The following is a 12,652-nucleotide window of genomic DNA, read 5'->3' on the forward strand; positions in this document are numbered from 1 at the left end:
TTTGCAAAAAGAAAAGGAATACTTGTGGCACCTTAGAGACTAACAAATTTATTTGAGCATAAGCTTTCGTGACCTACAGCTCACTTCATCGGATGCATCGAATGCATCCGATGAAGTGAGCTGAAGGTCACGAAAGCTTATGCTCAAATAAATTTGTTAGTCTCTAAGGTGCCACAAGTACTCCTTTTCTTTTTAGATCTATGGCTGTCTGTCTCTCTTCATCTGCTTGTCTCTCTCAGACCTATCCACATTTGTACTGAGCTCGTCACCATCATTAGCGACACAGAGGGCCTGACACACCATGGCCTTGTAGCTTGTGCTGTCATTTATACCAGGGCAAAGTGACTCTGAGCTGATTTAATAGCATGTTATATCTAGTTTGCAGGCGTAAATGAGGACACAGGAGAATTAGGCCCTTTGGTTCTGGGACTAGCACCATCAAAGGAAGGGCAATTCTTCCCTACCGCTTGCTCTAAACTGGGTGTCCTTCCCCCCATCACATCCTTCCCCACCTTATTCCATTTCTGCAATGAAGGCATGGGAGAGACTCAGCATTCTGATACCCAGGTATGTAACATGGACCAGGGCCACCAAGTGAGCAGGAGTTTGACACAGCCTTCTCCCCTTTAACACTGTTTGCCATAGCAGCAGCTCTGCAATTTTGCATCCCCGGCAATGCTTAATTTCCAGGACTATCCAGTGCAGCCAACAGCAGCCTTGTGTAGGACAGAGATAGCTCAGGGACTAAACTCTGTGGCATGCCTTATCATAAGAAATGTGGGGAATGGCTTGTGCTGAGCTATGCATGGGTTGGAGCCCTGTATGGGAACTACAGGAAGCCTCACGCTCAGGTGTCTGGAGAAGCTGAACTGAACAGGTCTCCTGGTTATACATTCAGATCAGGCAGGCTGAAGAAACTCATGTCCAGCGGGAGAGCAGGATTGTATAGCATACACCGGCCAAGTATATCTGGGTCCCCTTCTGTCACTGATCCACAGAGCATGGCCACCTGCTGCTGTCCCCAGCTAATGGAGTTAGTTATTTCGCTCAAGTGTAGATGTCTGGGCATTGGAGCTAGTGAGCCCAGTTTCATTCTCTGTCAATAATACAACCGGAGGGGTTGTAACAACAGCACAGAAATGAATGCAGTAAGAAAGTCACAAGAAATGCCATCAAACATGTGGGATCATGTCTTAAAGCCATTTCTCTCAACTCCTGCATGTTGCTGAAGGTAACTTCATTAACAATTAAGAGCAGGAAGATTCCAGAATCCTTGCACAGGGTGGCCTGTCCCACTGATGTCATGAGGTTCTCACGCTTGGGTGAGATTCTTTGCATCTGATCAAACCAAACCCCGAAAGGCTGCTGGGTGGTTTCCTGGGACGAGCAAACAAACAAGAGAGTAGCAGAGGCTAAGAATAGAGCTTGACAGTACAGCACAGGGATGAGTTCTGGGATTTGTAAAAAAAACCCCACAAACATAGTCCCCTTCCATTCTTGCATAATCTTCTGAGGATTTCATAAAACTTCTGGAGACACTAAGGGAGGGAGGGATACATGGTCGTGTGGCTGGGTGTCAGGACTCCTGGGTCCCATTCCCAGCTCTGCCACAGGGTCAATGTGTAATATTGGGCAAAGTCACTTAGCCTCAGTATTTTTCAATTGCCCTTGGTGTAAAATGCTTATGTACCTCTGAGCGGTGGTGTAATGCTTAGATAATTGCGGGCAGATCATGGCTAGTCAGTGTGTAGGAAAGAAGACTGCAGAAGTGTTACTAATACTTTAATTTATTTGTAATGGGTCCCTACATGCTGTTTTTAGTGCTAGGCCCTGTATGAACGCATAGTAAGGGATGGTTCCTTTCCCATAGACTTGCAGTGTAAACAAGCAAAGAGTAGGAGAGTAAACAGAGGGTGGATGACCTTGGGCAATGTCAATGGCAAACCCACTTCTTCTCCTGAGTCTCCTGAGTCCCCGCTGTCCACTCCCTCTCTTCAAGAAAATCCCACTCTCCTGTGTGTTTGCAAAGGGACCAGACAATTACAGTGGTCTCACCTGGGGGGTATTTCCCTTAATGCATTCATCTGAGTTATTATTATGACATGCAAATGCAGTAGGACTACCACCATACATACAATGCTAATAAAATCTAATATAGTGTCTCATGTCAGCTATGTCATTTTAACCCATCTCGCTGCTGCATATGTCAAAAATCAAGTTATTACCTGCTAAATTAAAGATGACTTCAGTGTCTCTGAATGGATAGTTACTCATCATGAAGTGGGCTGTAGCTTATGAAAGCTTATGCTCAAATAAATTTGTTAGTCTCTAAGGTGCCACAAGTCCTCCTTTTCATCATGTTGACTGTTCCCATCCATATCATTGCTTGGGCCTAGGTAGGACGTCTAACCGGTCATACTCGCTAACAAATGCTGCATAAACTACACAGCGTGGACTTCTCATGTGCTAGGTATGTTAGTTCATGAAAATCCTTACCAAGGGTATAATTAGGAATGACCTCACCTGCCTTATACATGTGGAACTTGACGAGGTTTGCCATGTTGCAACTTCTTCCCCACTGACACAAGTAAACAGATGGCAATGAAGTTTTCCCAGAGGGCTGGCTGCTCTGTTTATGTGGTGTGCCAGCCTGTGCCAGACTCAAGGTTTGGAGACGCCTGTCTGTGGGTTTTCACATAACAGTCATGACAGCCAGCTGGGTGATTCTCATCTGCTCAGAAATGGTTTCCATTAACTTGCTGTTTGCCTGTAACAGCTGATGTGGGCTGGGAAGCTACCTGCAGTGCTTTGGTGTTAAATATTGCTGGGCAAAAAATGCCAATGGTTTTCTGTGGAAAAGTTTGAGACATTTTTTGGGGGGTTGGTCTCAAAATTGCCTTTGAATTTTTTTCTATGAAAAAAAGAAGCCCAAACTGAAAACTTGTTGGTTTTTTGCTCCCCACACTTTTCTCCAATGGCAAAATGGAAACTGATTATTTGGGGGGGGGGGGGGTTGTGTTTTTTTGACAAAAGGTTTAAAAATGAAAAAAAACTAAAAATGTTCACTTAGTCAGAAAAGACCATTTTCCCTTGGGAATTATTTTAGATGGACAATTTTTGACCAGCACTTGTCAAAAAGAATGGCCTTGTGTCAGCAAGTGACAGCTCAGGAGATGATTGTGCTTATTTAACTGGTTTCTGTAGTATAAACTGTAGCCTTTCTTCCTGCTCTGTTTCCAGGGTTTCTCCTGTCTTAGAGAGAAAAAAAATTGGCACCGAAACCTAACAGTTTCAAAGGCTTCCAGCTCTTTCTCTCAGCCCTATACTGCCATGTCCTTCTCCCAACTGCTCCTTTCTTTATCTCAGATGGGAGGCCAGTTTGTCAGCACTCAGCCTTTCCTCTCCTCTGCTGTCATGTTATAATCTCTGTCCTAGCAGAAATGAATGCCAAGAAAGGCTGCATTTTTTATCCAGAAATTTCAACCTGCAAAACATTTCTGGAAATCAGGATTTATTCAGGGGCAGGGTTTTCTGCACCTTCCTCGAAGCATCTGGAGCCAGCCACTGTTGACAAGAGGAGACTGGGCTAGATGGACTGCTGGTCTGATCCACTCTGGCAGTGCTTACATTCCTACATCAAGCTTTTCAGGAGATCTCTAATACGTATGGTACAATGCCCAGCATCTTCAAAAGGAAGGAAGGTCCTGGAGTATGGACCTCTATAGGGGACCACTTTCCCGTGTGAGCTCCTAGTTTTGTAACTATTTATTTGCAGAGTTGATCCCTTCCCCAATCCAGTCCGATGTTTCAATCAGCATTAGCTGCATTTGTGCAAGCAACTTTTGAAGCTGTTGCTGCAAATCTACAATAGGGGCCTGCAGTGGGTCAGCTACATAGCTAAAATGGTTCCAAAATCCCCAGCGTAGCCACGTACACAGAAAACCCAGCATCTTTGGAAGACCTGATTCCAAGCTACAAAAGTCTAGGAATCTGCTCAGGAAAAACAACAGTTTTTTTCATTTCATTTCATTTCATTTTTTTTTTTTACACTGCATGTCCTCATAAAAATTCCAAGGCACTGGGCAAGCCAAAAGTAAGCGCCATGCCAGGGATGTTAAATACCCAACCTACGTCAGCAAGGAATTTGCTCTTAATCAACAATCCACCTGAAATACCTCAGGGAAAAGACAAAAATATGTGGAAACATGTTACGGCAGCCTGAAGCCATCTTGGAGAATAGCTGCCATGCAAAGAGCACGCCGGAAGAGAGACAGCTATGTCTGTCCATTTCAAAAGCCGCTGGTTAACTTAAAAGTATCTCTTTTGATCCTAGCATAACAAAACACACTAGGTTTAGTAAGCAAATGTTCAATATTCAGATTTCAATTAGCCTGTTTGGAAATGTGGTCAGCACCAGTAATTTTCCTCCTTATGACATGCTTTACAATAAATAATTTTAAAATAATCATAAATAGCAATAGCATTCGATCATCGGGGCTTTGAAATGAATCTTGGATTTGAGTACAGTACACAAAGTAGGTTTTGCTATGGTACATCCCTAAAGCGATGTCTATGTTCCTCTTTTGCCATAATTAAATTATTGCTTATAAGAACTTCTGCTTGGTCAAAAAAGATCATGCAAAAATTAAAATAATTCCATTTCCCTGTTTTCCATGAGCCCTTAGCCAAGTTGGCCAATAAATAAGGCAAAAAAAAAGGTATGTATTGTGTACTCACTTAAAACTTGGCTAGAAACAACTTTTTATTGTCAAATTTTTTTTTCCATGCCCAACTTGGCTACTCCAAACTAATCCATTGCCAAGTTTCTATAGTGTGTTATTTTCCTGTGTGTTATGTGTTTAAAAACATAAAAAAGGCTGCCCCCAAAATATTCTACAACAACTCTGCACAGACAAATGTAGAGAAGGTTGGATTAGATTTAGCACAATCAATACCTGTTATCCAAATGCTGGTGTTAAAAACTAGCTACATATTGCTTTCTTTTCTCCTTCCTTTACCAGTGTAGCACAACATTGTAAGATCTGTAAATGTACAATTCTAACAAATACATCTGAGTCTCTAAGACCCCCTTCCAGCCACAGTGGAGACAGCCATATGATGTTACTATAAACCTCACTTGTCAGATTGTAGGGACGCTGGGATATGGCTGCTTGTGAGTGCTGCTGCATTGGTCAATGCGGTGGCATTTGTCAGAACAACTCGTGGGAAGCCATAGTCTTGTCTGCATGACACTCCATGATACGTGTTCCATATCTCTCTGGATCACTGTAACATGCTTTGTGTTATATACGCGCATAGCTATGGCTGCTTCATGAAAATGGGGGCTGTGATTGGGTCATACTTGAAATCAATCTAAAAAAACCCTTAAAAATCCTATAATTTTGCCTCATATGTAATGCCTTATGTCAATGATCTTTCATCACAGTAAAATAAAAAGCCAAGCCCTTGTATATTGAAAGACATTATACACTTACAATTCTGGTTTCTTAAATGGGTACCTGTAGGTCATGTAAGAGCTTTGTAGGAAGAAAGAGAGAGAAGACAGAAGTCAAGGAAGAGCAAGGCAACAGTATGTACGCAAACAGTCTATCAAGCATATGCTTCCTATCCCTGTGGTCAGATGGCAGTCCCTTAATTAAAGATGGTCCCTAAATTAATCCCTAACTTTCACTCACTAGCCTGAGGCGCTGAAAATTGATGATAACACTTAACTGTTTGCTAGTGGCTGGTGAACCTCCAAAAGTTTCAGGGTGTGGTTTCGGGAATGTTCCAACATCTATCACAACTTGGGGAAATCTTTGGAGACAGTTGAGATTTCCCATCCAGTTCTGCAGGCTCGAGGATTCTGGAGAATTCAGAAAGGGGATGGCAAATCAGCCAGACATGTGGGTGTTTAGCCAAACCTCTAAATGTTATGAGCCTCAGTAATTACTCATTTTAAAAAAGCCAGTGATCTGGGTCCCACCAGGGCTTCAGAGAACTGAGGATGATTTCTCTCAGCTCTACCATTCCTGGTGCCTCTCTATGGGTCTGAACCAAACCTATGGAAGTCAGTGGGAAGACTTGCATTGGCTGTGGATCAGGCCCTATTTACTGCAGTTTGAAGATTACACAGGCGGCAAGAATCATGAGGCTGAGAGGGATTTAAGATTTAGATTGAAATTAGATCCCCAGGGTATAGAATCTGAGTAACACCTTCATCCCCTTCTGAGTCTTCCAGGCCTGACCTTTCACAAGCACCATCTCCTGACCAGTGACGCCAAAGAAAATCAAACTCCTCCTTGGCATTTAATGGAAATCTGCACAAAACTTGTCAAAATACACCACCGTGCCTGTCAGATGCCTGGGACAAGACCTCTCCAGTAGTTTCCAAAAACCCAGCTCAATTACTTACATTTTAAATTATCTTTAATTGTCACATGTGAGCTACAGAAACATTCCCCCCCTTCTCTGAACCAAGACCTTGCTATTAAGAGTCACCCCATAATTGCAGCTTTAATAAGTATACTGTAGCAGGGCAACAACGAAGGTTAGCCCCGGGTGAAGCTAGGTGAAACCAACTGCTTAATATGAGTAAGTGAAAGTGACACACCACAATAGTCTGATCAATTACGTATGGGTAGTTTGGATTGTAAACTTTTTAGTGAATGTAATTACATAACCAGATGTGTTAATTCAGTCTCCCCTCCCCACTCTTTCATTGCCTTAGAATACTATTTTTTCCCTATTTCTTAATGTAAGAAAATCACCTTAACTACAGTATCTATCTTCACAGCTAGCAAGGTTTTCTCAGGAGCTGAGCACTGATTTGATACTGCACTGCCCTAGATTACTGAAACATCACCACCACCACCAGCTTTTATTTTAGTCCATTTTTCCATAGTTCCAGAAGGGATATCCCTCTTGGTGCTGATATTGTATAAGTTAAGGAAAAATGTTAAGGGGAAAAGCCTGCAGATCTTACTCGGGCAAAATTCACATTGCAAACAATTGCTGGTTCTTACTAGGTTGGAAGGGTGAGGAAAAGATCATAATCTTGTGTGTGTTCCACCCATGTGCTGCAGGTATGGGATAGGTACATTGAACAAAACATTTGTTCACAGAACGAACAAAAGCATTAATTAACGAAGGTGTCATTAAGAACTCACAAGAAGATTATTAAAAGTTTATGAGATCAGCTGGTGTAAATGAACATCCCTCCACTGAGGAGCTGAATGATGATATCACTTTAAGTAAAACCTCTGAATGTAATTAGACACACTGCAGCAAATCTTCAAAAGCAGCCTGTAAATCAGCATCCATACTGTTGCACACCCAAAACCTTGAATGTATAGGAGCAAACAGTGTCAGTGAGCATTCCTGAGTTGCACGTATACATGCAGTCAGGTTTTTAGCCTGAGAAAATAATTGCACTGGCAGTTTGGGGGGGGGGCAGGGTGTGAGCAATTGTGTCCCATCTGTGCATGTGATGGTGCCTTCTATTGGCTGTACCTTAGAGAAAGTAAAGAACCTTCGACTACCACCAGCAGAAGGATATCTTTTCATTCAAAGGGTTGTGTTTCAGGAGCTGATGGAAAATCTAGTTATGTGTAGGTGATTTATCTAGCACTTCTTTGCATTGTCTGGAGCTCATGGAAAATCTGGCCTGTTATCTTTGGCCAGATTTTTTTTTAACTGGACTCTCAAGATTTTCCTTTATTGGAGCTGGGGGTTGAATAATTTTATGTTCCTTATTTTCTCCAGCTTATCACATTAATAGCTGCCTTTCTCTCTCCCTCCCTTTCCCCCCTCTTGCAGAATGCTCGGACTTGTACCAAACATAACGTTAGTCACACACCCTTGGGATAGAAACATGCAGAGAAAACAATGAAACAAGACTGTTTATAAAGCCGTCAACACATTAGCCAGTGGAGAGGAGCCCAAATTTCCATGTAAAGTCCTGAATGGACGCGAGAGACGTGAAACACATGGAAAATGTGGAGTAAGGAATAAAATTATAAATAAAATAAATTGGGAATGCCATTTTAGTCATCATGATTTGTGTTCCTAGTAACTCAAAACTCCCCCACCTATGGAAAATGGCATGTTTTTCCAGTGAGGCAACCAGGTGGAGGGGAGGGGTTGCGAAAGTGCAGTGGGAGGATGTATCGGTTCATAGCTAGAGCAGTAGGACTGGGGCTCAGGACTTCAAATTGCTAGCCCTGGCTCTACCAATGACCTTGCAGTACGATCTTAGAAAAGTCATTCACTCACTCAGACTTAAGTAGTACACATGTCTTGTGTTGGCTCTTTGAACAGGAAGGACTTTTTCTCGCTGCACTTTGTTTAGACTAGTGAAATGTGCAGCGGTGTAACGGTGTCGATTCACCTCTCACAGAGGCACACTGCTCCAGTGCAAAATGGTGCTTTCACCAGTGTGACTTACTGGGATGGGAGGTGCTGGTGCTATCTCTGTTTCGCCTTGCACCTACACGGGGTGGAGAAGGGTTGAACCTCAACTGCCACACTGGTGGACGAGAGCCCAGTTACACAGCAAAGCTCACTCAAAATAGGGAAATTTAGCTCACACCACAGGGGTCAAGTGAGACTTCTGGTGAGGTTCTCTGAGACCTTAAGATGAAGTTGACGTGTAAGTACAAATGGTTATGATCTTTATTAGCCCTTCAGCTCCAGAGATGTGGGATTGAACACTGACTTGAGTTACTGACAAAAGAGAAAGTCTCCTTCTGTTTGTCTCCTTTACCTGACTGTCATGCTATCTGGTCTGACTGATAATCTGTGCAAATACAAAAATACTATCAAACACATGGCACATCCTTACATTGATATGCATTCCTATTATTAATTTCTGTATTACATTAGCTCTGATGACCCCCAAATGAGATCAGTGACCCATAGTGCTCAGCCCTATACAGACAGATAGTAAAACATAGATCCCACCCAATAAGGGCAACCTTACTGTCTAAATAATGAAGACAAAGGATGGGAAGGGACATAGGGACAGAGCAGTAAAGTTTAGTGAATAACTGATTTTTCAGTTCAGGGGCCAAAACAAAACCCTCCTCCCCCAATATTTTGGTTTGGTTGAACCTGACTTTTTTTTTTCCTTGAGGTTTTCATTTCATTTCATTTTGTTTCTGGGTGTTTTATTATCTTCCCGCCCACCCTGCTTTAATAGATGCAACGGCATGGGCTTAAATTGCAGCAAGGGAGATCTTTGTCAAGACATTAGGAAAAAACTATAAGGATAGTTAAACACTGGAAGAAATTACTTTAGGAGGTTGTGGAATCTCCATCACTAGAGGTTTTTAAGAGCAGATTAGACAAATACCTGTCAGGGATGGGCTAGATAATACTTACTCCTGCTTCAGTGCAGGGGACTGGACTAGATGACCTCTTGAGGCCCCCCCAGTCCTATGATTCTATGATTTCTAAACAAAATGTCATTTTGAAACAGAGTCAAAATGTTCTCATAGACTTTAAAGTCAGACGGGATCATCGTGATCATCTAGTCTGACCTCCTGCACATTGCAGGCCACAGAACCTCACCCACCCTCTCCTGAAATAGACTCCTAACCTCGGCTGAGTTACTGAAGTCCTCAAATCATGGTTTAAAGACTTCAAATTACGGAGACTTCACCATTTACACTAGTTTAAACCCTCAAGTGACCTATGCTCCATCCTGCAGAGGAAGGTGAAAATAGTTGAAACAGACCATTAAGAACTTTTAAAAAAAAATTTTCATCTGAAACTATTTGCCAACTTCAACCTGAATTTGTGATTATTTTTGGTTCCCCCAAAAATGCACTTTGGTGAATTTACTATTCGCTGAAAAAATTCCAACCAGTTCTACAGGGAAGTAAAGTAACTAGTCAAGGTTACACAGCAAAGCAGTAGCAGAGGCAGGAACAGACCCGGTGTTTCCAGACCCACAGGTCAGTGCCCTATCTGGTACACCACACTGCCACCCAAAGACATTGGCACATTTTACAGAGATTAAATCTGAAAGCTCGAGAGGCAGCCCCCTTACAGTATGTGAATGTCTTGTAAAAATTTCCTTTGAAACAACTGTGATGAGTCAGTTCACTATGTTTGCAAGAAAAAAAAGAGCGCTAGCAATGCATGAATTGCGACTGTTCTTTAAGGTGAGGGATCTGAATTTCCATTTCTCGAAGCCATTAGTGCTGATGTTGTTCCGAACGGATTAGCCAGCGCATGGCGAAAAAGCCACTCTGTCTGCCAGTATTTAAAGCTGTTTCTGCATAAGTCAGACTCTTTGCCAGTGAAGTAATATCGTGTCCTTTGTTTATTATATTGAAACTCGATAAAAGAAAATGTCGGGGGGGGGGGAATGGTTGCAGTGTGAAATGAGTGTTCTCGTCTGGGTTCCAGGACGCAACCATGAGTAATGTCTGCAGCATCACTGAGCGTCCTACTGCTAAACTAGTCATTGTGCTGCAAACATAACCCAGGAGTTGATAGGAGAGGATAGTCTGACTGGACCCAGATATACTGATAAATACTAAATTGACTACGGGGACCCAAGCCTTGTGAGAGCTAAATATCCACAGAAAAAAGGTATAGCTGCACAGAATTAGCGTTTCTGCATCTTTTGTTACAAGCTGAACAATGCCCCCCCCTTTTTTTTAAGCATCCATGCCCCCCATTGTGTTAATTATTTTTGGCTCAAACCCAAAGCTGTTACAATGCTGATGAACCCATTTTCCAGTAAGAATGGGCCTGATCCAGGTGAAAGACCCCTTTCAAAGCAGACATGTCTAGATTTGGCATGTTTTCAATGGATTGTGGTCAAATCCGGATGGAAAAGCAACATTGGATAGGCACAAAATTACTTTAAACAGAAAGGCCAACAAAAGGGGCCCGGAAAAGTGGCTCAGAATAAAATAAGATTAAAATTGGGGAGGGAAGAAAACATCCCTTAGATCAGAAGTGTTTTGGGGGCGGGGGCATCTTTTTGGTCTGTGTTTGTGCAGCACCTAGCACAATGGGTCTTGCTCCCAGGCTTAAAATCTGCTGCTGCACTAATTGGCCAGACAATGTAGAATTCAGCTGGTGCTGCTAGAATGAAGGATTGCATTGGCTGATATTAACAAACAAACACAGTGAAGCAAGCCTGGGGTAATGAGCATGGTGCCTTCAGTCCACTTGCCAGAGATGGAACCCGAATTGAACCCTAAGCTGCCAATTAGGCAGGATCACAGGGCCTTGAAAATACGAGAACCCAAGTAGTCTTCTGCACTGCTTATGCCAAGGGCTAATCCAGCATCAACAATACTGCCAACCCCAAACATATTATACCTCAGAAAACATATCAGGCCCCTAAAAATAATGAGATTGGCTTAAACTGACCCCTCTGCCCTGGGAGATTGCATTAAAAATACATTTGGGGTTCTTTATATTGGCCTTCTGTTCTTTCTCTTCAAATCATTATGAGTAAATCTGCATTTCCAATGTATTGTATTTTATTTATTTTCAAGCTTTACTCGACAACAGCGAGAGCTAGAAGCCGTCCTCTCTTTTTTTTAATGAAAGCTGAGATTCTCACATATTCAAATGATTCCTGGAGCTGGAGCTTTAAGAAAACAACCACATATCATATAGACTAAGAAGAGCTGACAACACTGCCCATGCTGCATAAGGACAATCATTCTTGTCTTTCTGGTAATGAACCTAGCTTGTGTTGCCCACCAGTCTCTTCTCTCCTACATCGACGGGTCTGATTCCGTAAATCCTTTTCATCGCAGGGCATGGGTTGCAGTTAATGAAACGGACACCCCATTTATTTAATAAGGAAAAGAAGCCCCCTTCCCAAAGACTTTCCCCTGGCACCAAACAGCTGTCAATGGAGTTTGAGAGTGCTGAGTGTTTCATGTACTACATAGGAAGGGGCACTCCTATGGGTTAAAGGAGAAAACAATCTCCCCTTTTGTTGCTTGCCAGTGAAGTGAAGATGAAATGCTAGTCAGGGACCATGAAGGAAATACACTCTCTCTCTCTCCCCCAGCAAGTCAGCATGATCCAGGTCACTCCGATTTATCAGGAGACTTATTAGCTTTTCCCGTGTTAATGGAAACCAGTCTCGCAAGCGGCTGAGCCCGGGATAGAGAAGAGAGAATGGGGAGGGGTTGCCCACCGAGTACTAATGCCTGTCATATGATTTTGCCACTAGGTTTTTGGGGGGAGAAGCCCATGAACCAAGCCAAAATGCAGCAGTTAACACTGCAAAATGACCTTTGCAAAGTGCATTGCAATGTCAGATGGTTTAGGGGTTGTTGGGAGGGAAAGTAGGGGGTTGGGGGGGGATAAAGAAAAGGTTATCTCACTGTTTTGTTTAGAAAGGAAAGACTAATCATATTTCCACCTGACTCTTTAAATTGATTGAGCTGGGTGGTTTCCTCCTGTTATTCCAATCCCCGCCAGGTCTACATAGAAACGTGACTCATATAATAATGTTGGTTGGGGGGGGTGATTTTGGATGACCATTTTTATACCATTAAAATCCCTAATGGAGACACAATTCCACAGGCATCAAAGTGCTTTTGCTGCTATAGCTTATTTTGCTGGGGGACCAGTGTAAGTAATACTGGCAAAAGCATTTTATGGTTGGACT

General features: G+C 42.6%; 1 long non-coding RNA gene across 1 annotated transcript in view; it reads left to right on the plus strand.

Moving 5' to 3' along the window:
• The window catches only part of LOC119843224, a 98,694-nt gene extending 90,635 nt beyond the window's left edge, over positions 1-8,059 (plus strand). The window contains exon 9 of the long non-coding RNA XR_006275768.1: positions 7,819-8,059. This is a non-coding gene — a long non-coding RNA (uncharacterized LOC119843224). The remainder of the gene's footprint in view (positions 1-7,818) is intronic.
• The last annotated feature ends 4,593 nt before the right edge of the window (positions 8,060-12,652 follow it).

This window comes from Dermochelys coriacea, chromosome 14 (assembly GCF_009764565.3).
Source record: "Dermochelys coriacea isolate rDerCor1 chromosome 14, rDerCor1.pri.v4, whole genome shotgun sequence".
Classification (NCBI taxonomy): Eukaryota; Metazoa; Chordata; order Testudines; family Dermochelyidae; genus Dermochelys; species Dermochelys coriacea.